The sequence below is a fragment of the Euleptes europaea genome, chromosome 10 (assembly GCF_029931775.1).
Source record: "Euleptes europaea isolate rEulEur1 chromosome 10, rEulEur1.hap1, whole genome shotgun sequence".
In the NCBI taxonomy this organism is placed as follows: Eukaryota; Metazoa; Chordata; class Lepidosauria; order Squamata; family Sphaerodactylidae; genus Euleptes; species Euleptes europaea.
In genome coordinates, this window is record NC_079321.1 from 66520486 (window position 1) to 66546647 (window position 26162).

A 26162-nucleotide genomic window follows, 5' to 3' on the forward strand; every position below is an offset into this window, starting at 1 on the left:
CCACAACCTCTACATCTCTCACCAGGTCTTGAGCCCTGCTCAGAACCAAGTCCAAGAGCACTTATTCAAGAATTCATATACATAAATAATTTTCTCTATAACGTGGGGAGAGAACCAAGTTATGACAATACATACACTAACTTAAATAATGGCATACAACGTTGCATTGATTTTTTAAATTAAATTTTTATATTGGGTACAGAAAGAGAAAAGTAGGGGAAGGGGGAGGCAAAGCATTGACACATAGTTGGGCTCATGTCTGGACCGAGTCCCATCAACAACATCAAAAAATAATATTCCATTGACAACTTGCGATTAGTTAATCTACGCTATTCAGAATATATAGTCTTTCTCTCTCAATCATACTTGCTATACAATGAAGCTGACAATTACCTAAAATATTATAATCTTGATCTACAGTTATTTCTTTACATACGAGCACTAATACTAAGGTAAAACATGTCTATCATAGAAGGTTGCCCCCTCTATGGTCATCTGTCATCTTTTTTTGAAGCAAATTAGTTAATTTTACCATAGATGTGTATTCAAACATTTTTGTAATCCACTCTGTTAACTCTGGTGTCTTCTAGTCATTCCAGTACCTTGCGAACAGGGTTCTAGCTGCGGTCATCGAAAATTGGTATAATTCCTTATTAATTGGTTTGATTTGAGGTGGAGTCATTCCAAGCAAGAAGCATTCAGCTTCTACATTAAAGTTTACCTGAAACATCACTTGTAATTCTGCATGTATCATCTTCCAGTATTTTTGTGCTTTCATACACGTCCACCATTGATGAAAATAAGTTCCTTCAGTTTCAGAACATTTCCAACAATTGGCTTGATTCGACTTACACATTTTTTGTAAGTCCTTCGGGGCAAAGTGCCATCTGTAAAACATTTTATACCAGTTCTCTCTGATAGCTTGTGAACTAGAAAACTTGATTTCCTCCTTCCACATTCGCTCCCACGTACACATAGGAATCATCTCACCAAAATTTTGTATTCACTTAATCATACAGATTTTCACTTGTTCTGGAGCTGTTTCTATGGTTAGTAACAGTTTGTATATCTTTGAAAGATGGTCCGATGCTTTAGTAATCATTTATTCAAACTCTGTTTGTTTTCTCTCTTTTCCTTTTTGTATATAGTCCGTTCTTAATGCATGGGTGACTTGTTGGTAGGTGAACCATGAAATTTAATATTTCCTTCTATCAATTCTTGAAGCGTTTTGATTTTCCCATCTTTCTTGAGAAGATCTTTGTAGGTTAGGAAGTTGTTTTTGAGTCTGCCTGCAAGGTCCATATATGCCTCAGTCGGTGACATCAAACCGGGTGGAGATGGACTGAAAGTCCTCTTTAATGCCTTCCACACTTTTAACATTTGGAACGTTAAATTCTCCTGATTTTTATCTCTTGGAGTTGGCAACGGTTTATCGGGCCATAGCCAGTGGTGAAATCCCCATTCTAAACATGCTTTCTCAAGTCTAATCTTGTGATCTTCAGGTCTTAAAATCCAATCTGTCATTGCCACTAGGGTGGCTGCCTGATGGTATAGCTTCAAATTTGGCATAGCCAACCCTCCTCTACTTTTATAATCTTTTAGTACGGCAAATCGTATTCTTGGTTTCTTCCCATACCACACAAATTTATTAATGACACGTTGCCACTTAGCAATTGTCTTAGATGGTATTCCAATTGGTAGGAAAAAAATTTCTATTGTTGTTACCCACCTTGGGTCTTGAGATGCTCAAGAGAAAGACAGGCATATAAATATTTTAAATCAAGTAATTAAAAATATATTTTAAGTGCATTATGCCCCACTAGCATATTATGGCAAGTAATATAAAATAAAACTCCTGTAATCTTCCATGATATTCTTCAGAGTGGCAGAGATATCATTAAGTTCATGTAGTTACCTATTAAACAGCAAAAGAAATATCTGCATATGCTAACTTCATTTGTATCTCTAGTTAGTGTTCTTCCATTCTTTGTATGCATTTATACAATAGTACACATCTGTAGATCAACTTCAACCATTATTATAGAATGAAATTTTAAAACAAAGTGCTTGCTAGGCTCAATTCCTACCACAGACATGGCTGCTTCACTATGGTTAATCTCACACTTCTCTGGTAACATATGAAATACAGAATGTCATGGGACCAGCAGACGTGGAACGATTCGATGTGGGACTGACCATCTAGAATGTACATAATTCCTGTAGATGCTTCTCATATTATGGGTAAACAAGTTTATGTTTTATTTATGATTATTTAGTCTTTTCTTCTTTGGTGCATCTACGGAACTAACGCAGAAGCAGAAGAGAAACTTGTTCTACTATTTCTTTCTCTGAAACTCAGACCAAAATAAAATAATATGAGATTTTTTTTATTATCTTGGGAGTTCTCTGGCATGTGTGGGGGGCACAGAGGAAATGAACCTTTTCTACAATGTTACACTGGGTTTTGGAAAAGGCCAGTAGTTGCAGAGCTCTCCTTAATATTTCTTTCCCAACAAAAGGCACTGGGGCAGGGGAGAAGAAGCAAGAGTGACTTTTACTGTTCCTGTCCTTCTCCAAAGCTCAGAGCAAAATGACAGAAAAGATCTTACCCTTTCCTATCCCTAGTTACCTGAGTATACCAGAGTAGGTGGGTGGCGGAAGGAGTTTTCTCACTTTACTCTTTGGGGTGATACCATGGCTTTGTGGTAAAGCATCAATGTTGCATGCAGAAGTTCCCAAGTTCAGTTACCAGCATCTCCAGTTAAAAGTATCATATGGCAGGTGATGTGAAAGATCTATGCCTGAGACCCTGGGAAGTCACCTCCCAGGAGAGTAGACAATACTGACATTGACAGACCAATGGTCAGACTCCGTATAAGGCAGCTTTGTATATGTCTGCACGTGCGCGCGCACACACACACGTACACTCTGGGGTATGGAAAAGGGAGAAGCAGCGTGAGTTCCACGAATGCATGAATCAGGCTTGTATCTGTAGCAGCAAAAAGAATGTGTTTTGATGCACATTATACTGAATATTTGCAACCACTTGCAAAAATATAAGGCAGTATAACAGATTATAGAACACAGAAAAGAGAATAAGCCATATTTTGGAGGTAATGCATAAGTACACGCACACACACACACACTTTCTAACACTATTTGGATCACTAAATAGGTAGCAAAACCTCATTTGACTTTTTCCCAATGCCAGTGGCATTTAATTTGATTATCCACACGTAGAAAACTGATGATCATGCTAATTACCCATGGGGTTTAAAGCAATCAAACTACTGATGAAAAAACAGAGCAGCACATGTGTTTGCATACAGACAGACATCCTCTGTTGCACTCTTTTAATGAAATACCTATAAAGTACAATGATCCTGAACAGTAGACCCATATCCACAGCTGTCAAGGGATCACTGCTGTCATTTTTATATAGATCAAAATTCGGTATCTGTGTAAAAACTAAGTTTGGTAAGGAAATGGAACAAACCAACACTTTTGTGAAAAAATACCTTGTTCCTGAATAAATTTCACTTTATTGCAAAGAGAAGAAAACAATGCCAATTCTGCAAAAAAGTTTGGGAATATTTTGCCATAAATATACAATAAATCACTATTTTTTAAAAACATGGGTTTTTCAAAATCCAGATTTTAGCATAGGATAATGCTTCTTCTGTGAGTAGAATGAGTTCACAGAACACGATCTTGCCTGCCTAATCTCTTCCTCTATGTGTCCTGAAAAGAGCTGCTTGCTGCAGTCTGAGAAGCCTCATGACCAAAATGTCATGCAGCACAGGGGCTAAAGAAGGAGGAGGAAATCAGGCTAGCGCAGAAGTAGCAGGGGAAATTTCATTTGCATCACCTAAAATGAATGGCACTTTATTCAGGAGGGGTTTCTTGGCCCTTTACAAAAGCTCTTCCAGGTATGCAGGGAGCTAGTGGGAAAGACAGAGACAATTTATTTATTTAAAACTTTTCTATGCCACCTTTCTACCCAGACAGGGTCCCCAAGATGGTGAACATCAAAACAGTAAAACATTTGAGACATTAAAACAGCATTTAAAATAAAGTATATATAAAACATTTGAGCAATAAAACATAAACACACAAACGCACAGAACAACACAACCAGGGAGGAGGGCCAATAACCGTTACGATAGGAATAGCAAACCAAACAAAAAAAGTCTTCACCCACTGGCGGAAGACAACAATAGAGGGAGACATATGAATCTCCCTGGGGAGGGAGTTCCATAGTTTTGGAGTCACAACAGGGAAGGCCAATCCACTTCTGCACACACCTTTTGCCTATAGATGGTAGCATCCAACCCATTGATTTTTATTTCTTCTATTCCCATTCCTACTGGAAGTAAACCCTAATGTACTCAGTAAGATTTACAATATGATCCTATGGTAGGCTTGCCATCTGCCTAGTGGGGACAGGAGATCTTCTACTCCCCAGCTCCTGTTGCCTGGGAGGAGTCGGAGAGGAACAAAAAAATAAGATGTTGCACAACAGCATTATGTCACTTCTGGGGGAAACCTGGAAGTGATGTCATGCCATCCTAGGAATCAATGGAAATTCTATGCTTTTACCATAACGTTTTCAGCAATTCTTAGAGTAAGTCATGTCACTTCCGGGTTTCCCCTAGAAGTGATGTAACACTGGCGCTAATGGTGCTTCTATGTTCCCACCACCCTGGAGGGTGCCCTCATATCCCCCCATTCTCTCACCAATTGCCAGCCAGTGTTGGCTGGCAACACTGTACTATGCATGCCTATCTGAAAATGTCCCCATTTCTTAGCCTTAGCCCCTCTTTTTGCCAAATAGGGACAGCAACTCTAGTTGGATGTTCCTGAGATAATAAGTATGCAAACGTTTGGAATGTGGCTATTATTAAATAAAAATCCCTGGGTATATGCTATGTTCTAATGCTAACAGAGAAAGCAAGTTTGGGACTAAGACGTACAGAGTGGCACTCTTTTAACATAGTAATGTCTGACTCAGCCAAAGACAGGGTCCACCTGAAACCAAGATCCCCCTGAATCTGAAATGTCTTCTTACTGAAATTGTCATTATTGTTGATAAATGATAGAGAGGTTTTATCAAAACCAAAGTGCACTGGGACATAATCAACTAAAACAAGAAGGATGAAAGATTTAGATAATACTATTAGCTAATACATAACATATTTATTTATGTATTCACTTCATTTATACTCTACCTTTATTCCCGACAGGCACCCTTGGAAAGTTTTTTTTTAAAACTGGTCATTTATTGAAATTTATATCAGCTGTGTCCTGTTGGCTTGAGGTGGATAATAATTTAAAATATTTACTTCTATCCTTACAAGAAAACAATTATACATATATAAGGAACCACCAATAAAGCACTTGTCAGTTGTGAAATAATAAATGTCTGGAATTACATCAACCCACTTCTGAAAAAAATAGGTTCTTTTTTGTTGTTATGGCATTTGGAAGAAAACTACTTGGAAATGGATGTCTTGGCTTCTTATTTATCTAGCATGACATAATTACCCTGAAGATTAAAGAATGAAGAAAAAGCCCTTAAAATTATAGGCTTTTGAAAATCAAGCCACTTCTAAGGATATTAAATGGAAGCTATATTTGGGTTTTGGAGGATAAAAATCTTTTTTTTGCAGCAACTTGAAGAATCCTCATCACATTCTGTCCCCTTAAAATACAAATTTGGAGCCATTCTATTTTGTAAGAAGCTTTTCAAGTTGTCACACATATACAATGTATTCAGGCCAATGATTAAGAACTGGGCAAATACTTGTAGAAATGTTGTACGACTCATAGATTTGCACACAAGATGCATGCTAGGTGAAGAATCAGTCCATGTGTTTTCACTTGGCTTCACATGAGACATAAGAGATGTGCACTGCAACTCGTGATCATGATGGGAAGGGGAGAGGCAGTGGCTCAGAGGAAGAGCATCTGCTTGGTATGCAGACGGTCCCTGGTTCAATCCCCTGCCTTTCCAGTACTAAGGACCAGGTTGTAGGTGATGTGAAAGACCCCTCCCTGAGACTCTGGAGAGCTGCTGCCAGTCTGACTAGACACTACTGAACTTGATGGAGCAATGGTTTGGTTCAGTAAAAGGTGGCTTCAAGTGTGTTCATGTCTGCTCTGCTTCAGGAGTAGTATCAATACTGGGCTCTCCAGTGTCACATCATCCCAAACTGGGGGAGGAGGGAAGAGGATGGTTTTTCCAACAACAGGGTTGGCATAGCTGCAGGTGCAGACTCAGCTTTAAAACCAAGCCATCTCATAACATAGGGAAAATTAAGAAAACAAAGTTGCACTTACCTGTAATAGTTGTTCATCGAATGGTCTTCTGTGCAGTCACACATGGGTATTGTCATTATTTTTTATTGATTTCATGACCCCTTCCAGCATACTCCATGATTCTGACTCAGAATCCCAAGGAGAGGACCAGAGGGACCAGGAAGGGCCAAGCACTGCAGAGCTACTTGCAGATGACACCTCCTCAGCACCAGAGGCTGCCCTGCCAGAGCCTAAGAAGGAAACATCTCCATCAGCCCCAGAGGTAGTCTTCAGGCCTCTGGCATGCAAGACTTGAGCCCAGCCCTGTAGCCACCCAGGACCCTCTTCCAATATGCAGGAAGGCAGGCAGTAGAGGGCCCAGGCCAAAGTGGCACAAAGAAGGTTGAAGTGCCAGGCTGGCTGCATGCGACACCAGGAAACAGCAGTGCACTGAGGGTGAGTCCTTGCAGGATCCTGACCAGTGTGCAGAGCCACCTTGGGAACGCCAACACCTACCAGCAATACAGCTAGGCTCAATTACATCCCAGTCTACTTAAGCTGGGGCCTGGAAAGACACCCTTGCTGGATGAACTGGTTTGCAAGGTCACAACCCTTGCCTGCTAGAGCCAGCTCCAGACCCTGCTCAGTGAGAATCAGCAGGGTAAGTCCAGACTTGTGGGGAGATCAGCTGAAGCCAGAACTGGTACTGCACCTGTATAAGCCTGCTTCAAGGAAATTAAAAACCTGAGAGCTCATAGCAGGGCAGGAGGTAGGGATGTCTGACTTGCACAGAAGACCAGCCAATGAACAACAGTTGCAGGTAACTGCAACAAAGTTTTCATCATCATAGTCTCTGTGCAGTCCCACATGGGAGATTATTACTGAGCTAATTTAACCTCTTGAGGAAGGTGGGTGTGATGCTCTCAATGACACTATGATCCTACTTCTTTCCAGCTTCTGCTTCTTTTGCAGCATCAGCTTCCATGGTGCAATGCTTGACAAAGGTAGAACTGGAGGTCCACATGGTTGCTCTGCAAATGTTTCAAATGTTCTCACTGCAGCCAAAGAAACTTGTGGAAAGTACTAATTGTCCTGTGGAATCATCTCTACATACGGACCCAATTTCTCCCAGAAGTAGAGTTGATAGCATCCCATAACTGATAGCTATATTTAAAGATAAAGTGGAATGTATATTTCCTTATTTTAGATTCTTAGCTTTATTTATCCAACAGACCAGGGCCGTACAATTAAAAATAATGCTAACTACATGTAATCTGCCTTGAGTCCCTATAAGAAAGGCAGACTACAAATAACGTAAATAAAATAAGAAATAAATAGGTACAGAATAAGATAGCCATGCTACTTGCTCCTAGCCTTCTTTCTTGAGTTGCAAACTGCATCTATTCCCTTCTTCCCCTGATGAACTCTTGCCTATTCTACTAACATACTCTCTTCTCTGCCTTCTGAACATTCCCCTTGCCTTTAAATAAAATTCTAGCCCGGATTGCCTTGCAATATTGTTTCTACCATGAGAAGTTTATATAAAAGATTACCTATTCCCATATGTTAAGATCTTCCCTAGAATCCTTTCTTAGTGTACCTTCAACCATTAGGAAAGTGGTGGCTGGCTGTCAGGCTGCAAGGGGTAAGGCCTTCTCAACAGTAATAATGAAACGATGGAGATCCCTCACAAAGGAAGCAAGGCTCACTTCTTGCCTACTAATATTTAGGTACCAGGTAAAACAGTGCTCTTTAGGGGGGCATTTGGGATGGTCAGAAGGATTCTTTTTCTGTTGCTGGTTTTGCCTTCTGTTGGCATACTAGCCAATAATTCTATTGTATTTAGTCTCTGGGGCTGAATTTTTTACTGGTATTTTTAATGCAATGTTTATTAATTTTCTTAAATCAAAAGAAGAAGTTGGTTTTTATATGCCAACTTTCTCTACCACTTCAGGGAGACTCAAGCCAGCTTACAATCACCTTCCCTTCCCCTCCCCACATCAGACACCCTGTGAGGTAGGTGAGGCTGAGAGAACTCTTAATAGAACTGTAACTTGCCCAAGGTCACCCAGCTGACTTCATGAGTAGGAGTGAGGAAACAAATCCAGTTCACCAGATTAGCCTCCGCCGCTCATGTGGAGGAGCGGGGAATCAAACCCGGCTCTCCAGATCAGAGTCCACAGCTCCAAACCACCACTCTTAACCACTACACCACTCTGGCTGGTTGATCATATTTTCATAAATATATAAATAAAATATAGTGAAATGCTGTAAAGTCATTATGGGAAAACAGGCTTTCAGCCTTAAAAAGAGGAGTGAAACCGGCCGAGACATTACGACCTTTTAAAACGTACCATCTCCCAAACACCAGAGGGTTCATGTGACTGCTTAGACACCCTCCATAGGTCAAACAGAACTTTATAGGGACCAAGAGGTCTTATGATACCCCATGGGGTGAGTTAAGCCCATAAAATGTATGATTCCAAAATTATATATTAAACTCACATGTATAATTTACTAGAAGCATGTAGAGGATGGAACAAATAGTGACAAGCTTAAGGCAAATGGAAACCAGAATCAGTTTTAGAGGCTTGCCTAGGTTTTAATTAAGGCAGGTGTGATATGTCATTGTTTCGATTCAGCAACTAAGTACCAATTAACCACTAGTTGAAAAGTATACCATAAACTTTCTCCGGATTAAAATCTTTTCCTAGGATTCTAATATGTTTTTAAGAACTCTATCATAACTGAGCCTTTTAATTGTCTCCTTCCTCCCTGCTCAGCTCAATTGACTTTTCTGAACTGACACACATGAAGCTGCCTCATACTGAATCAGGCCCTTGGTCCATCAAGATCAGTATTGTCTACTCAGACTAGCAGCAGATCTCTGGGGTCTCAGGGAGAAAGGTCTTTTTGCATCCTATAATGCCTGATCTTTTTTAACTGGAGATGCTGGGGATTGAACCTGGGGCCTTCTGCATGCCATGCAGGTGCTCTTCCACTGAGCCACGGCCCTTCCCCTTTCATTTCACACCCCCAAACTCTGGTCTGATTGATGCATAATGAATAAATTATGATCACAGTCACAAGCACATATTGCCACTAGTTTTCAAGCTAATTTTTGCTACAAGAAAAAAATACGTTCCTTTTTATCTACTAGAAAGCAAATAATTCCCATTTATTTTAGCTGTTTTAACAGTGGCACAAAGATCACACAAGAAATACATCAGAAATCACATAAAGATACATTTGACATAATTACATAGTGTGTTTTCTCACTTCTGGTAAGAAAAAATTTGTAAAAGTATGGCCTTATTTAGGATGCCTACTCCAAAGAACATGTCCCCCCGCACTGGCAGCCAGCTCTAAGAAACCCAGGAAACATATGTATATACTCATCATCCAAATTTGACATAATACGTATTACTTGAGTCACTTGCAAAGTATAGCTATTTCCATATTCTCCAATGCTTGGAGCAGTAACCTCTGAGGTGTGGTGAGTAGGGGTTGTAATGTTTCCCACCCAGCATTGTGGCTGAAGTCCAAATTGTCCCAAACCATAACATCTTGTAAATATAATTAAAGATGTTGAAAGATCCACAGTTGCACCCTCAGTAATGCTGGTGTGTATTTTATGATGTATTAATTTTAAAACATGTATTATATATCTAGATAGAATATACTGATAGTTATTCAGTGCAAGTGGTCTGAATAATACATATTATTATTATTTCTGGATTTTGCCAGAAGTGATGTCACCTGCCCCCCCTCCCCCCCGGACAGCCTTTGAAGTGCCAGCAGGCAAAGTGACAGATTGTCAGGGGGCCTCCCTACCAGAGCAGCATCCCTAGTGAGGCCCCTCCCATACAGGCCTTTAGGGGTAAACAGCAATGAGTTCTTGAAGGCTCACTTAAGAGTATACACACAGACCACACTGCTGTTATCCCTGGTAGAGAAAAGAAACAAGTTGCTTGCCTTTTTTCTCTGCTGCTGTGTTGTGTTTTAATAGTTGTATGTTTTCTCATTAAGAAGACCATAGTCTATTGCTAGGCTGACAGAGTCCTCGATACTGAAAGGAACATGAGAAAGAAAGAACAATGGAGGGGAATGTAGAGCAGGGGCTATAAGAAGGACAGAGGAATAGAACCTTGTGTTAAGAACTGTGTCTTGTGTTGTCTTCCAGCCTGCATCAAACTATTTAATATGTGGCCAATAGAAAACTGACAGGAGAGTAATTTCAAATGCCCATGATCAAATTATATACATTGTGCTCACCTACCAAAGGTTATACGAAACAAACAGCATCTAGAAAATTGTAAGGAAGGTGCCAAATGAACTGACAAAGTTCTAGGCCTGTTACTGAGAATGACCTTGACTGAACAAAGTAGATAAAGTTACTGCAATGAGATCGATGTGAAGCTGCCCTTGAAGACTGTCCAGAAGTTACAATTGGTACAGAATGCTGTGGCCAGAGTGCTGACTGGAGTGAGTCATAGGGACAATATCATTCAAATCTTGTTCGATCTACACTGTGTCCCAGTTTGCTTCTGGACTCAATTCAAGGTGCTGATATTGACCTTTAAAGCCCAATATTGATTGGGGGCCGGTATACCTTAAGAACCAAGTCCTTCCATAAGAACCTACCTGTCCACTCTGGTCATCTTCAAAGAACCTGTTTTGGGTGCCCCCACTATCTGAGGCTAGATGGGAGGCAACCCAAGAAAGGGCCTTCTTGGCTGTGGTGCCAAAACTTTGGAACTCCCTCCCCTGGGAGAGTTATATGTTGTCTCCTATTGTTGTCTTCCACCAGCGGGTGAAGACTTTTTTTGTCTTGTTTGGCATACCCCCAATAACTATTATTGGCCCTCCTCCCTAGTTTTGGTGTTGTGTGTTTATGTGGTTATATGTTTTTAGTGAATTATTTCATATACTATTTTAAATGCTGTTTTAATGTTTTCATGTTCACCACCTTGGGGACTCTATTTGGGGGGGAAAGGCAGTATTAAAATGTTTTAGATAAATAAGTAGTGCTTAATTTTGAATATCATTGGTTTATTTCATTTATTTAGTATATTTTTATTCTACTTCTCTGCCTGATTGGAACCCAATGCAGCTTACAAAAATATACAAATTATATAAAATAGTATTGTAAAAAAGCAAAAAGTAAATAAGACATCTTGGGTTGATGTCCACCAGGCTAATCCATTGGGCCAAGTCATTAGGCTATAATCCGTGACCTAAGAGCCACAGGCTAAGATCTGCTAGGTGCTTGTCCTTTGGCTCATGCCTAAAAGTTCCTAACTCCCCTAAACACATTTTTATTTACTAGCCTGCCTTCCCAAACATATTTATTTTAAAAACTGGCTGCTGGTCATTTATTTTATGGCTAAGAAAGTTATTATGGAACATACTTTTCTGATAAGGAGAGAGTTAAGATATAAAGTGTATGCTCCTTGGAGAAGAAATTACTATAATAAATACTACTTAATTAAATAGTGATTAAATCAATTAATTGGGCATTAGAAGGACAGAATGCAAATCCTCCTTTGAAATGGCATCAATAAAAGTTTTACATCATCACTATAGAGAAGCTTTATAGTCTTGTGATGCAAGCAAGTAGACCGAATATTCCACTCTGTTACAGGATCTTCCTTAGGAAGACACATGATTCACTATCTGCAGTAACTCTCCCAAATAAAGCTAACCCCTTGAAAAATGAGACAACAAAGCAATAGTGCCTATTTCTGACTGCTAGATGTACCCAGAACAGCTGTTTGGTCATTTTTCAAAAGGACACTACGCCCTTTGCAAACACTCCCCTCCCCCAAAAGTCAGCATATAATCATCACTATTCACTTTGTCACTGGTCAGCCTTTTCCCAGATCTTTCCCCCCCAGTTTGAACACAGTAGCCTGATGAAAAGTCTTACAAAACATACTGTCATCTCTACTGAGAGTTTAAAAAAAAGTCAAACTCTGTTTTCATAATTCATATACAAAAGAGATTATCCAGGATGGTAGAAGGTAAACAGCAGTTTATATAGCACAAAATGTATGTACACCACTCACTGGAGGACTAAAAACACTGCTAATGAACACTACTAAATGGGAGAGGGATCCAGCACTTTTACTGAAAAGCAGAGGCACTGGAACTGATACATAGCTGCTGAGTGACTAGCAATGAGTAGTATGGAGAGGGGTAATGACCTCACAGGCTTGTTGGAAGCACTGTTAGCTACTCTGCAGCCATACACCTCCACAGTGCTCTGTTAACGTCCCCACTGCCTCTGCTTCCTCCTCAAAATGTCTCCTGCTAATGGTCCTGGATTCTTTTTCTCATCTGGGTAAGTGGCCCCCAGCAACAGGAGCAGCTAGTCCTTCAGCAAGCTGCACTAGAAGCCATTTTCCAAAAATTCCCCACTACCACCACTGGGCTGTAAAGTTGAAAACATAAGACACATCATAAAGTATTTAAAATAAATACCACAATTAATTGGTATGCCTTACTGGTATGAACTGGATCTATGCTGCCTTTAATGTGTTTATTCCAGAGACTTTAAGTTGTATTACAGAACAGCATAAGACATATTCTGACAATTATGCATACCAGTTATAAGACAAAGAACAAAATATTATCTGTATGTGCAAATCTGAATGTGGTCTCAAAACTCCACACAGCGGGGCCATGTACAGTTAGGGGGTATTCTACAAACCAGGGGGAATCCCTAGGGTTGGTAGAAAAATCTGAAGTGTGTGTTGGGGGGGGGGAATTTGTTTTTAAAACATGAAAAAGCAGCATGTGCACGCATAAGAGGGAGATAGGGTAGTGGTGGCACAGCGGGGAAGCACAGTCAAGGATGCCTGACACAATTTTCTCTCCCAAGTCTGCCACAAGCAGTGGTGGGGAAGGAAGAAAATGGTGCAGAAAGTATGCAGGATGGGCTTTCTGCTCTAAGCTGAGACTCCTGATCAGCTGCTGCTGGTGGTGATGGTAGTATGGGGGAGGGCTTAGAGTGCAAAGCCTGTCCTGCATACTATCTGCTCCAAGTTTCCTCTACTACCACTGGCCAGCTGATGGAGGCATGGTGAGCAAAGTGTGAGTTTCAAGTCCAGCCTAGCACCTGTGTTTGTGTGTATGTGTTTGTGGGTGGGGGGTTATCACAGCAGGAATCACAGGGACCACCAGAAGAGGGAAGAGTGGCATTTTCCCTCCTTGTGCTTGTCATATTCTAATTATTATTATAGGATTAGAAAGTAACTACAACACCAACTAATTTTTGTATTCAGTGACATACAGTTATTGTTTAAATCTGATTTACAAGCATTATAAATTTATAGGGTTGGATCCAGACTAATGTTTCCACAAGCTTAAGCACTTCCAACTGTGATGAACAATTTCACCTCCTATGGCAGGATTTTGGACTGCCACAGGAGGGGAAAGAAGGTCCTTGAACCCATAGAAATGTTATTCTGGATCCAAGCCTTACATTGTACATAAATAGAGTCACATACAATCATGTGACTGGTCCAGCCATAAACCTTACGCAGTATAATAGCACATGGCCAAAGCTCAATTATGAACAGTTTCTTGACTGCTCTTTAGTAGAAGTGCTTACAATCTTTTTACTCCTCTAGCTTAGAGTAAGGGTTTTAGCATCTCCCAGCTGAATTTCTCTCCAGCTCACTGAGCCAAAGAAACATTAACCACTTCCTTCTCCACCTTAATTTATCTTCCTTGGGAGTGACGGCAATGACCGAGAAGAAAAAATCCTTGCAGCTATTCCTCCATTTCTTTATTCCCTCTCTTCCTTACTCCTGAGTGCTTTCTTAGAATTCTAGTACCCATGACACCTGATAAGTAATGTTATACATTCTAGTAACTATAGTTTCCAGAATGCATTTGGGACAGAAGAAGAACTGGAGGCATCTGGTGCATGTGAAGTATTCTGAGAAGAACAATTCCCATAATACACTGAAGGGGTGGATGCAAAAAAAAAGATGGAAGGGTGACGCTGCAACAATTTTCTCTGCTCTTGGTTACTTCTCGCTGCCACCACATTGTTCTCCATCAAGAGGACAGATAAGCTCTGATGGGGTGGAGGAGAGGGGATGAGGTGAATTCAGGAGGGGACCTAGAACTCCATGGCATTCTTAATAATATCACTGGGTGCAGCATGATTTCCCAACTTCTCCCATCCAAAGTGTACATCAGCTGTTCTGCATCCACTCACTTAGAGGCCAAGCTACATGTGAGGGGAGGATGCATGTATATGTGTTCATGTGTCTACCTGTTCATGTATAAAGAAGAGGAATGTGACCTATTATTAACAGAAACTAGAAAGCATGGGTGGCGGAAATAAAATCTCCCCTCCTCCCTTTCCTTATCACACGATGCTACATCATTTGAAGCCTAGCTGATAATAAAAAGGAGCCAGAATGGATGAAAAATGCTTTAAAGCAATGGAGCTCAGCAAGGTAAATAGGAGAAGGTGCAACATTTCCTTTGTCATCCCAACTTTAAAAATTAGCTCCTCCTATTTTACACATGAATAGGCAAGTATGTGAATAAATACATGCCCAATTTGGCTGTCAAAAATAAACCATTAAAAGAGGCAGATGCCAATTTCAGCTCCAGGTGCTCACTAAGGAACAGCTTCTTCTACCTATATTAATTTTAGTCAATAAAGATGCCCCTCTTCAATGTAACAAATGCACAATTATCTTGATCCCAACACTGACAGATATTAGGAGATAACAGGTCAGTTGATTATAGAAAAAGCAAACATGTTCAAGGAAGGGGCACTCAATTGGTTCTTGTAGGTTATCCGGGTTGTGTAACCGTGGTCTTGGAAGACCACGGTTACACAACCCGGATAACCTACAAGAACCAATGAACTCTGACCGTGAAAGCCTTCGACAATAAGGGGCACTCAAATTTGCCTTCACTGCCTCTCTGAGTCAGGAGACAAACAAGCATCATTGAATACAATCAGAAGAAAAACAACAAAGAACACTTAGTTGGCAGAACACACACCCATCCCAGACTTGTAGAAAGACAACACATCAGATAAAAAAAAGCACAGGGAACCTAGATGCCCTTAAAGAAACAAAAACTAGGAAGTTACTCATCTAACTTCCAATTACTGTTAACGAATAAAGAAACGGCTATGAGAACAACTAGAAATTTCTCATTGCTTACTTCTGAGTAGCTTGTTTTCTTGGCTCCTGACATGCACAGTTCACTGAACTGAGATGAAGCACTAGCACCCTAAAAGCCTTCATTTATTTCAATGAAACATCTTCCAAATCAATACTCTAGCTTGATTCAGACACAATAGCTATATAAATCACTCTTGGAGGACCTCACACTTGTGGGTCATACATTTTCTTTCTCCTCTCCTTCACTTTTCCAGCAAACTGTTTATTATATAGTGGTAGTTCATGGTATTCCCAAACCTCTGTCATCCCAAGTAAAGAAATCTTTCCAGGACTTTAATCTGAAACAAGAATTACTCACTGCTCAGTCAGCAAGTTAGGAAACTGAAAGGAAAAAATGATTTAATGACTGGAAGCCTTCACATCTTCCAAACAGAACATCCTTAAATGGGTCATCTTAAAGGAGTTCTACATGCCAAAATCATATGTAGCAAAAGAAAACCAGTTCAATTTGGAGAGATGGGTATAAGAGATGAGAAACAGATGTGGTATGCCAATTCCCACACTGCTAGTTACAAAGTAGTTTCTGTGTACCGTTTTATATAGTTAGGTGGGACCATTTTTGTATGAGGTGCAGTATTAGTTTAATGGTGGCATAATTAATTTTATTTTTAATGCAAGGCTTTATATCTCCAGTTTAGATTTTGGCTCCAAGGCTTTTAAGTACTTCATAAAAATCACAGCACAATCAATAGAAGACATTCAATAAATTTAATTGTCAAGTGCATTCCTTGCCTCCAGACTCAGGTTGATTGCTTTTTCATTGCAACCTAAAAATCTTGACGAAAGAAAGAAAATAAAGGATGAAAGAAGAAAATATTGCCACACTAGTGACCGCTGTGTGAAATTAAAGATTCCTAATCTGGGTAGAAATTAAACTAGAATAAAAACAGAGAAGCAATGTAAAGGGAACAGCTGTACAGACATAGGGTAGATCCAGACTATACTGGCAGTTCCATGGATTCCCCCTTTCTGCTGAAGACTTTTGTCATTTCTCAGGGTCCCTTATTCCCCCAGGAGCAGCATTTTGTCAAGATCAGTGGGCTGCAATAGGGGAGGGGAAATATAAAATTTCATTCTGCTGATGGAACATTTAGACTGGTTCCAAACCATAATGTATAAATCATAGAGCTGCTTACCAGAAGTTCCCCTCAGTAAACACAGCAAGCTTTTATTCAGCACATTTTTTCAAGTACTTCTTAAAACTCGGTCCTGCAATAAAAAGAAAGATGTACTCAGTCATATACTTCTACTGTGATCTTCCATACTGGCACACAGTGCCTAAATCTCCTGGTACAACAATCCCTGAATGTTTATGATGGAACTGGGCCATGACACATACGTGTAATACTGATTTTCAATGTTTAAAGGACTAAGGACAGAGACAGCATTAGTGCCGCCTCTCTTGCACAAATACTCCCCCCTTGCAAAGGTATTCTTGGAGATTACTACCATTCTAAGGTGTATTAGCCCCATACCAACAGAATTTGGGTGCAAAAACTGTTAAATTCTATTTGGCAAACAAGCAAAAGTGATAATAATTACAGAATTCCTTCACACCTCCTCAGACAGATGATTTCCTTAGAGTGCAAGAACACAAATGGCCTCTTCAGATATATGCTGTGTGTTCAATGAATATGGTAGGAGGTTTGCACCTGCTGGCACAACATTCAGCTAAACATCTGCTGAAAGTCCCTATGTGCATACACAAGTTTGTGCATTGGTCCCTCCAAACCATCGAGGATGATGCAGCAAGCGGAACCATGCTTCAACTGTATCATGGATAAGAGCTTACTGCCGTGCTTTGGCAGAATGTGTGGATGCTGGAAGGAGGAACAGCAATACGGTTACCAACATCACCTGGATTTACAACTGATCTCCAGACTTCAAAGATCAGTTCACCTGGAGAAAATGGCAGCTTTGGATGTCAGACTCTATGGCACTACATCCCTGTTGAGCTCCTTCCCCTCTCAAAATCTCCAGGAATTTCCAAGCCACAGCTGGGAACCCTGGCCAGCAGGCAAAATCCCTTTATGAGAGTATTCAGTGAATGTATGAACAAGCTTCTTTAAAGGCTAGCAATTATTATGTACAATCAAGTAGTTGTAGGAATTAACATCTCTAAATTACATTACCCACATATTTAGAACTTACCTTTTGGGAAAACAGGAAGGTTGTAGAAACTATACTACACACTTCTCCAGTTTTATTGTGAAGGGTAACAAATTCACATAAATAAGAAACACAACAAGACTGTGCACATAACTGGAAACAATTAACTAGAGTTACTGAAAGATAGAATGACATACATGACATGATTCAGAGGCAATTTGAGAAGCAATAAGGGTAAAATGGACAAATGCCACTGTTTTGCCAACCCTAACTGAATTTCTCATGACAGCTACTCTAGTTCTCCCCCTTAGGCTGTATACAAAGACAAAATAGCTTGCAGAGTAGACAAGCAGCACTGTCATAACAATTTTTGATAATTGCCACTGGAAGAAAGTAGAGCCTGTGTCTTGTGTTGCTACATAAATCAGAAAAGATAACAAGTAGGACTGGGAAAAGGTTGAGGTTGGGGAAAATGTAGACTGCCAACTAAGGCCTGTCAAGTCAAGTAAGTAGAAAAAGTACACGGATTAAATACCTTCACTACAGGTAGTTCATAACTGTTTCCTCAGTATCAAGACAGTGATAAATGGTCTTTTATCGGCCTTTGAGATGTCTGAAGTTTAAAACTTTAAAAAATATATTTATTTAAAAAACAACAGAAACAAAGAACCGGAAAGGAAAAAAAACCTCAATATCCAGCAACTAATAAGAAAAAGAAAGTATATATAAAGCAGAAACAAAAATATAATTGTGGTGACAGATCTACACATAAGTTTCTATAAAAGATTTTGAAATATCTAAAAATAAATCCACATGCAATTATTGTCAAAATGCCATGCATTCAAATATTGATAAAATTATAAAGTACTCAATCCACTGATTTACAGGAGGTGAGCATTTATCTCTCAAATTCAATACAAGTCTTTTAGCAGAGTGGTAAGCTGCAGTACAGCAGTCAAAGATCTGCTCACAACGTGAGTTCAATCCGGACGGAACAGGGTTTCAGGTAGCCGGCTCAAGATTGACCTCAGCCTTCCATCCTTCCAAGGTCAGTAAAATGAGTACCCAACTTGCTGGGGGTAAAGTGTAGACGGCTGGGAAAAGCAATGGCAACCCCCACCCCTAAACTCAGTCTGCCTGGTAAACGTCATGATGTGACGTCAACCCATGGGTCAGTAATGGCCCAGTGCTTCCACAGGAGACTACCTTTACCTTTTTTAAGGGCACAGAGGGTCCATTTTCACTGACCATCAGTTAGCCTCAAAGAGATGGGCAGATAGTTTAAAAGTACATAAGCATCCTCAAATATCCATGAACATTCTAATACAAAAGTGATATTAGTAATGCCTTCCTCCCAAAATTGAAGATTAAACATGAGATTAAAAACTAAAAGGCACATTCCTATTTGTCTAATTCTTGGAGCATTTCCGTTAGGGTTTGGTATAGTTTTTGCTATGCCTATGCTGACTTGGTATCCAGCCATAGTCTAAACAAAGGTTAGAATGAGGTCTAGGCTCTAAAAGGGCCCAACCAGACTGCAAACTCATTACTACAATATGGCCTATTTACAACATTAAAAATTAGTTATCTTTATGACTCATGAGACTGTATAAATATTTTGTATGTAAAGGAAAGAAGCCTGCATTACAGGTTTCTATTGAGTTTAGAGAAATTATGCTTGATCCCTGAGCCCACCTGCTGCCACTCTTCACAGATGCTCCTCACATGGCCCCAATATTCACTTCAAGGAACACAGGGCTATAAATCAGCAGCTAATGAATTCCTCAGGCCCTAGAACTTGACTTTGGTCCGTCCGACAGTGCTGTGCATTCCAGCAGGTTGGGAAGGAGGCAGTAACTGTTTGTGCGCTGAAAGAGATCTTCACCGGGCAGTGAATACTTATACCAAGAGAGCCCAGCTGGTTTTGTGAGAAGATGAGAAAGAAGGGCTATGGCTAGTAGCAAACAAAGCCTCACTCTTGAATATATTAAAAGAAGGCTACACAAAAAGTGTTATAGTCGCAAGGAAACCCTGAACGGAACTGGCCAATAACAAAATCAAAAAACAGAACTGTAATGGGAAAGGCTGAATTCCAGCATTTCATAGTATGGCAAGATAGAAAGGCCACACACCTCCCACCAACAATCGCACTAATGCGGGTGCACACAATCCCCGTTTCTGAGCCAGGCAGTGGATTGGCGGGAAATTGCCTGCCAATCTAAGCAACCTGGCAACCCTGCACACCATCTCCTCCAGGTCTGGAAACAATAGTGCTCTAATTCACCAACACATGTATAAAAACGTTTTGTTGAGCCCTGGTTTTTCTTGAAGAAGGCATTACATTGTGCTATCTCAGAGGGCTGTGGTGAGAAAACGGTCTCTTAAGACTGTCAGGATGGCTCTATGAGTACTAGCAAGCTGAGCAAGTGCTAAGAGAGCCTAAGCTGTTAAAAGGTGGGCGCCCCACCGACACTAATACAGAACACTTCCCGTGTGCGTCTTTAATGCCACTGGCTGCAAAGCGAGACTTCAGTCTAGCTGTACCATTCCCTCACTTGCTGGGATATGCAGGGCTGTATACTAAGATAAGTCCTGATGTAGCCATCCAGGAAGTGCCCCAGACACTGCTTAGGCCCAAGGAAACTCTCTGGCCATTTATGCCAGAAAACATGCTAGTCGCAAACCAAGGAAAGGTTTATTTACCAAACATTCCACCTCTACTCAGGATAGCTCTACCTTTTTTTTCATTACAATTTTCTCCACTGGCTATGCAAATTAAAAATATCATCCTTAGACACTGGCATTTTAAAAATTCCATTCCATTTTGTGATACCAAGCCTGTTATTGGATTTACAAATTCTCAGTCCATTAAAGATCTTTTGGTATGTGCTGGCTTAAAAACTGCATCACACCTATTTTGAAAGGCCATTATATGTGCCACGGATGCATCTGTTGTTCACAGGCTGTTCAGACCAAAACTTTCATTCAGCCATTTACTAAAAGGGCCTTTACTTTAGATCATTTTTCCAATTGCTCATCATTTAACATGGTTTACATTCGTATTTACCCCTGTGATCTTTTATACGTGGGCGCTACCACACATCCCTTGAGATACATACTCTGAACATTGCAGCAAAATCAGAAATTGCAATCTATAAGCTCCTTTGGTAGCTCATTTCATGGAAAAACACAATTTACCATCCAATTTCAAGTTTTTAGTTACTGACAGGATATTACCCAGACCCTACCAATCTTACACCATGGAAAAATTACTGTTACAAAGGGAGGCACGTTGGATTTTCACTTTAAATACATTATCTCCACACGGTCTTAATAATCGCTTGGACCTATCTCCTTTCTTATAAACTTGGCTCATGTTTGAGGTTTATCTTAGAATTATTTATATGTAGACTGCAATACGTATTTTGCAATTTCTTTGTACTTTTGTTACCACTATTTTGTATATTTTTGTAGTAGCTACAAGTTATTAGATAAACGGCTTTCAACCGCTATTGCTCAGAATTTTTTTCCTGTCTGTGAAGGATACAACACAACTTGTTGCCATGCTTGCACAGTCACCTTACTCCAATTGTCGTACAGATGTGATAGAAGACTTCTAGGTCTAGAAAGCCTTGAATCAAGCTCCAATTCATTGTGGTCATTTATGCATGGGAGTTTTACCTGAGGTTCGTTGCTGGCTGGACTCATGCTTTTCTGTTGAGAATCTATGCACCGGCCGCCTCCCAAGCTCAAATCAAGTCCTGCCTCTTTAAATACTGCTCTGTAATTGGCTTACACAGCAGTGCTCACTGTGAAAGAAGATTATCTCCCCCCCCACAAACCCAACTGCTACATAAAAAAGCCTTTTAAGAACAAAAAAAGGAGCAATCTGAAAGAAGTATGTGTGTGTGTGGGGGAGAAAATCCAAGCCTCATTTTTAAAAAGCCCTTCTTTTGCTCAGAAAGAGCTTTGAGGTAGCAGGAAGCACTTGAATCCCTGCCTCTTTGTGACTGGCTGTGAGAGAAGCCAATCTTCTGTGTTTCTCCTCCTTGCTATCTGCATGGAAATCTGAGCCGGGCTGAGCTCAGAGGAGAGGGAAAAGTAGGATTAACAGAGGAATTGGAGGACCCGGGTTGGCTTTGCATTGTAACAGCGTCGAGCTACCAAGGAATGGGATATCGTGCATACTGAAAAGTTAGATCCTGGCTGAAACAGGGAATAAAGGAGGTTACAGCGACCATGCATAAATGACCTCCAAATTTATCATGCTTATCCATACTGCCAATAAAATGGTCCAGGAAACCACAAAGAATGAACATTTTACAAGACACCCACTGGGGAAAAATCCAAGTTTGAAATCATTGGTTGGGTCCAGACTAATTTTTCCACTCCCACAAAGCTCCCTTTAAGACCTCATTGGCTCTCATCTTCATTGCAGCCAGGGCAAATTGTGACGTTCTGTAGGACACATGTGAATCAGTGTCAGATAATAGGAAAATGAGTTTTTCAGCTTCAGAGCTAAAATTTACTCTTTTCAGTAACCCATCTAAAAATTTGGCCCTCGGTTCCATATACCACAAGCATGGTGAGATAGATCCTCCGGAGTTGGGATTCCACAGATGCAATAGGCAATGTTCCTTTGGGGTTTGACTACTATGTCCAGTCAAAAAGTCTGGAAATGTAAGGCTGCGAAGGCCACTCTGAGACTCTCTGCACTGAGAGGTTGACCAGGTAGGGAGTCCTAAAGTGATCTTTTAAAAAAAAGTTTGAACCATAATGAAAATCTGGATCCCAGAATTGCTGCTCTATTGATCTATGTATCAGACTTAAACACCCAATCTCTAAGGTGAGATTTGTCCACTGAGGTACCTATAAGGTTGTCAGGGATAGAATACCATACAAGAATATTATTGAAAAAATGCTGATGTGACAAATCCAGGTGTAAATCATGAGACTATAGGGTTGCCAGGTCCCTCTTCATCACTGGCAGGAGATTTTTGGCAGAGCCTGAGGATGGGGTTTGGGGAGGGGAGGGACTTCAATGCCATACAGTCCAATTGCCAAAGGTGCCATTTTCTCCCGGTGAACTGTATCGGCTGGAGATCAGCTGAAAAAGCAGGAGATCTCCAGCTAGTACCTGGAGCTTGGCAACCCTATGAGACTATAAACTGCTGCTTCTTTGTCTCCTTCTTACTGGCCCTGCCTGTCCAGCCCATATTAAACAGAGAACAACATAGCCTAGGCTCTCTTTTAACCTTGTTCTCATAACTCAGCTCTTACACATGGCATATACTATCTTCTCTACTGGATCTTCTGTTAAATGTAAGTATATACTGTGGATGGGAATCTTAGGCTCTAATCATCTACTGGTGTTCAGTTGCTCTTTGACATTTTGGCTATTCTTCATTGACTCCACTTAACGTTCTACCATCAGGTAGAAAAAAAGAAAATATTATTTAGTTCCTTCTAGAATCGAACAGCTGCAAGTTGGAAATTAAATTCATCAATGGGATTTGCAAAGAAAGTTGAACCTACATAAAAGCCACCATACCTTACTCTGATCCATATAAACTGTACAACAGCTGAAAAGGTTTACACAGATAAATTAATTGGGGGGGGATCAAAACAATAATGAAGGTTACATACCATGGAAGAAATAAGATTAACCTAGAGTTAGTGGAAGAACAATGACTTCAAAATCAACAGACAGCTTCTGAGGGAACTGACCTCTTTGTCACCATGTCAGACAGAAAATTCTCCAAGAGTCACCAGCTCAGGAAAAAAGACATATCTCAAAGGTACTGCAGGAAGAATATGTCTAGTCTAGACAAGCTGAATCTTTCAAAGTACTTTCTTTCAATGCAAGATGCTAGAGCAGTGAAATATAGACAAGACAAACTATGTGTCATGGGGAATGGGTACCATCTTTCAACATACAAGATTATTGGTTTTCATATAATAAAGCAAGATATAGAAAAAGGTACCTGCTATTACTGGTAACAGGTTTTGTAATACTTCAAATACCCTGAAAATCCTATTTGTCTAGAGCTGACAAAAGGACAAGAGAAATGAGAGCCCCTTAAAATCCACTGCTGAGTTTTGGGTTCCTCCAGAACAATATGACATGCAGCAGTGTAAGCTGCAGCATGAAGGTGTTATCAGCCAAAATTACTTCCTCATTCTTGTTCAAGCTCTGTTCACATAAGAGTGAGTGGGAGGTATTTAGGCCAATTCCCCGTTCTTACTGCAGATACCAATGTAAATGGAATATTGTGGACGATCTCCTGAAAAGCAGTGGTTTGGGGATTGGCTCTTAGAGAATGCAAAGCCAAAAATATTCTCTGAACTCCATTCACAGAGTTCTTTGTATACAAACATAGGCTTTTATTGTACCACTTTCAACTGGTAGAACTATTGCCTGCCCCCAATGTTTTATGATTTCATGGGAAGGAAAGTTTTAATAAACTGTTGAGTACAAAAGTATAAATGCAAAAACTATGCAGAAAAATACTAGAAGGCCACAAGCCTTCCATAAATAGAGCCCACCATTCTCAGAACACATCACAGAATTAAAAACAACAACAACAAACTTCATACTGGCTGTTTTAGACTGTTGCTGGAAGGGTGCAGGTAGACAGTTTTTTCCTATAATCACCATATTACAAGTATAAAATAAGTTCCAATGAAAGTAAAAATGCCAGCAAAAGATGGACATACAGTATTTAAGATGTTGTTAAAACAATGACCCAAATATGGCTGGACAACTCAAGAGACAGTTCTGAACAAATAATTAGTTTCCCTCAGAAAATGCTGACGGTATACGGGAGTACTGTGGCTATGAGTGAACTCTAAGCATGTATACGCAGAAGTAAATTCCATTGAAATTGTAAGTGTTTTTAGGATTGCCACCTAAGAGACTGAGATGAATAAGGAAATTTCCTGTTTGAATCTTCTATCATGAATTCATTAGATGGTTTGGACAAATCATTCCAATCCCCTTCCCCCTGTAATAGGAAGTTAACAATATTCATTAATAATCCTTACAGGATTACTGACAGCACACGAGAAATATTTTGAACATCCTAAAAGCACTGTATAGACCCCATGTGTCATTAGGCTTGTGGGCACAGATATAGTGTGCTAGAAAGGCAGTGAGCACATGTATGGCTGTAATACAGAATGGCTCACCTTTCCTTTTTCAAATGCCAGGAGTGAGGGGTGTGGGTGTATGTTAATTGGAAAAAGGTTTCTACCCATGACACATGATAGCGTAGTCATTTGCTTAAATGAAAAATATACATGTCAGACTCTAGCCCAGTCTTGTACTTGTGTTTGAAACATTTGACCTCCTTTATGGCATGCACATCCACTTGAAATATTGTGAAATTTTGTTTCGTAAAAATGAGTTGTTTGCAAACTGATCTGGCCATGATTATCAATTTTACAAGACAATTTCTAGCCAAAGGAAAATGCAGTAATATAAAATAATAACAATATCGAATAGCCCTGCACTAGAAACAGCTTAAACATTTCTGCCATTAATTATTACTTCCTCACCTTCTACTTCAGTCTTTTTTTTTTTTTTAGATGATGGCACTGAACACTAGAGAGCATGAGTGTTGTAGGTGACAAAAATGAACTTGCCAAGAGTAAAGCACACAAAAAGAAAAACACACTTTAAAAAAATAGCCTGGCATTTCATTTGAAATTATCAGTGTACAGCCATACCCTGTAGAAGTGGGATACGTGAACACCGCCCAGCAACCTGCAACCTTGATGGTTATGAACAAAGAGGTGAATACACCACATCTCAACAGTACTTTATAAGACATCCAGTTAGGAAACGTGTGGAAGTGGTGTTGGGGGAAGAGAATATGTTAGTCACAGTAGTATTAATGTGACTAAACATAATCGAAGCATCTTCTGAAGTATCAAATGAATAGCCATGCACAAGTTCTGGACAGAGTTATAAAATGAAATCTATTAACATTAAAGTTTCAGGAAAAAATGCAGGATTGTAATCCAGAGCAGTTATTCTGTTAATAGCTTGGTTGGAGAATTTAACTGTGAATTCAAAGAAGAGTATATTGCTGTGTTAGCTTGCGTCACTATTCCATGTACTCTGATGAGATTCATAATGATTTTTTTGTGAATACTTTCAAACAGTTTTAGTACAATATACATTGAAGTGTCATTATAGGTGTACATAAACAATAAAAATTTGGAGAGTGTCAAGTCAGGGTTATCTGGAGAAAAAAAATACTAATCTATTGAACAAGTAATTTCAAGGCATTTCCGTCATATCTCCCTTGCTGAATTTTTGGGAAGTAAATAGTCACTGGATTTTATTATTATAATTCAGAAAAAAGTTAAGCCGTGAGCCCATGTGCTTTCATCATTGTTTCTTTTAAAAGGTAAAGGTAGTCCCCTGTACAAGCACCGGGTCATTACTGATCCAAGGGGTGACATCATATCATTACGTTTACCAGGCAGACTACGTTTATGGAGTGGTTTGCCATTGCCTTCTTAGCTCCCATT

At 39.9% G+C, this 26162-nt stretch overlaps 1 protein-coding gene across 3 annotated transcripts in view; it reads right to left on the reverse strand.

The window, feature by feature from the left end:
- The window catches only part of FYN (FYN proto-oncogene, Src family tyrosine kinase), an 86252-nt gene extending 69540 nt beyond the window's left edge, over positions 1-16712 (reverse strand). For all 3 annotated transcript variants that reach the window (XM_056856086.1, XM_056856085.1, XM_056856084.1), the window contains exon 1: positions 16652-16712. The gene's annotated coding sequence lies outside the window, so the exon portion shown is untranslated. The remainder of the gene's footprint in view (positions 1-16651) is intronic.
- Between the last annotated feature and the right edge of the window lie 9450 nt (positions 16713-26162).